General features: G+C 32.2%; 1 non-coding gene across 1 annotated transcript; it reads right to left on the bottom strand.

Annotated features, from left to right (window-relative positions):
• Positions 1-2,091: 2,091 nt before the first annotated feature.
• On the bottom strand, positions 2,092-2,198 carry LOC139903550 (small nucleolar RNA R71). Its single transcript, XR_011778363.1, has one exon. It is a non-coding gene; the product is annotated as a small nucleolar RNA R71 (small nucleolar RNA).
• Positions 2,199-2,726: the final 528 nt, after the last annotated feature.

The following is a 2,726-nucleotide window of genomic DNA, read 5'->3' as shown; positions in this document are numbered from 1 at the left end:
TTATTTTACGCACTTTAATTTTTGTCATTTATTTTTACGCTTAAAATCGACAAACCGGTCATTAAACGGTAAAACCCCCATTTTATAATAATACTACTACTTATTTATATATATATATTTACAAATAAACTTAATAATATAGCGTTAACTTCACCAGCTCCCTGTGGAACGAACCGGACTTACTAAAAACTACACTACTCTACGATTAGGTACACTGCCTATAAGTGTTGTAGCAAGGTTTAGGTATATCCACTCGATAAATAAATAAATAAAACTTGTGTAATATTTCGTCGCATTTTGTAGTAAAAATAATAGTATATTTCGTACACCCCGCTGCACACATCAAGTTTTTGGCGCCGCTGCCGAGGAGCGCTAAAACGCTATATTTTTAATTATAATAATATTGAAATAAAATATAATAATATAATAATATTGAAATAGAATATAATAATATAATAATATTTTAGAATCAAAATTTGATACGTAAAGTTTTAAAAAGTCGTATTTATTAAATACTTCAGGAGTATATTATGTAACTTGTAATTAATAATTTCTATCATGTCGCTTTCATGTGAATAGTAAATTAATTAATTTCTTTTCATTTACTATTCATGAATAGTAAATGAATTAAAAAAAATTTTGGAAAAAAATAATAATTATAAAAAAATTATTAATTTGTAAAAAAAAATCGTTTTTTAAAAAAAAAAGTTGTAAAAAAATTCGTTTTTTAAAAAAAAAAAAAAATTGTAAAAAAAAAATTCGTTTTTAAAAAAAAAATTTAAAAAAAAAATAATAAATAATAAATTTTTTTTTAAGTTTTATTACCTTTAAATTTTTAGACTATAGTTACAATTTTTAGTATTAAGTTTAGTTTTGCATAGTTATTTTTATTTCTTGAATTTTTAGGTTTGCCGTAAAATCCCTTAAGTGCTTATTCCTTAGACTAAGTTTTAGGTGCTTTAGAATTTTACGACGCCGTTTTTCGCGCTACTTTCTTATTTTTGTTTTTCGACGCCTATTTTTCGACCTTTTATTTTTTGACATTTTTCGACGCGCAATCTATTTCTTTCTTATTTCTCGCCATTCTAGTTTTTAGGACTTAGAATTTTTTCTACTTCTTCTCTAAATTTCTTAAAATTACGAAAATTTATTTTAAGTGGTTAAATTGATAGACATCAAAATTTTCTGGTTCGTAGTAATAGTTGGATTTGTACGTGGACCGGGTTATTGGAGCCAAACAGTACTCAATTATATTGAGACCAAACGAATCCTGCCCCTCTGCTGCATCTTTTGGCTATTCGAAACGTGGGCAAAATCAGAAAAGTCTATTGATTGGATAACTTATTATAATTTTTCTTTCCTTTTAAAAACTAATAGGATATTCAGTGAATGCACCGAGCAAGACGTTCACCACCTTTTGTACGTTCACCACCTGTAACTAGATCAAGACATTTAGCAAATATAACCGCCGTTGATTTTTCTTTAGAATCGTCATCCAGTCGACCAAGTACTTCAGTTCAAATTTCCGATAATCCATTTTTTGAACCCAACCTCACAATTGAGAATCCAGAGAATATTCAGGAACGGTTCGTAGATCCTGAACCACTAAACTTTCCTCCGGAGCCACCAATCATTCAAACAGAGATTGTTGAGGAACGAACCATTAAATCAGAATCATCTAGTGATACCGATTCAACGAATTCAATTATGGAAGTAACGGAACCTCTAAGTATGGAAGATCGAATGAGAGCTAAACGCACGGGCCAAGGTCACGCCATTATTAAGCCAGAAGTTAATGCTCCAGATTATGAAATCAAAGGACAAATTCTACATATGGTAACTAATCAGTGACAATATAGTGGTACGCCAAAAGAAGATCCCAACGAACATCTTCGTACCTTTAATAGAATCTGTACACTATTCAAAATCCGAGAAGTGGAAGATGAGCAGATCTATCTCATGTTGTTTCCCTGGACTTTAAAGGGAGAAGCCAAAGATTGGTTAGAATCGTTACCTGAAGGGGCGATTGACACATGGGATGTCTTAGTTGAAAAATTTCTTCAAAGATTCTTTCCGGCATCTAAAGCCGTGAGACTTCAAGGAGAAATTGTTACGTTCACACAAAAGCCAAATGAAACATTATATGAGGCGTGGACAAGATTCGGAAGGATGTTGAGAGGATGTCCTCAACACGGTTTAGACACTTATCAAATAGTACAAATATTCTACCAAGGTGTCAACGTTGCTACAAGAAAAGACATCGACATAACAGCTGGTGGTTCCATTATGAAGAAAACCGCAACTGAAGCTTACAAAATTATTGATAACACTGCTTCCCACTCTCATGAGTGGCATCAAGAAAAAGATATCTTTCGATCATCTAAAGCGGCTAGAGCCGATTCTAGCCATGACTTTGATTCCGTTTCCGCAAAAATAGATGCTTTCGAAAGACGAATGGAAAAGATGAATAAAGATATTCACGCAATACGAATCAGTTGTGAGCAATGCGGTGGACCACACTTATTGAAAGATTGTCACATTGAACTAACGATGGAACAACGTGAGAATGTTTCCTATATGAACCAAAGGCCGGGAAATAATTATCAAAATAATTATCAACCGCCAAGGCTAAACTTCAATCGAAATCAAAACATTCTTTATAATCCAAATGGACCAAACAATAATTCGTACAACCAACAAGGTCCGAATAACCAACCGACTCAAAC

This window comes from Rutidosis leptorrhynchoides, chromosome 3, assembly GCF_046630445.1.
Source record: "Rutidosis leptorrhynchoides isolate AG116_Rl617_1_P2 chromosome 3, CSIRO_AGI_Rlap_v1, whole genome shotgun sequence".
Classification (NCBI taxonomy): Eukaryota; Viridiplantae; Streptophyta; class Magnoliopsida; order Asterales; family Asteraceae; genus Rutidosis; species Rutidosis leptorrhynchoides.
This window is presented reverse-complemented; position numbering and strand designations above follow the sequence as displayed.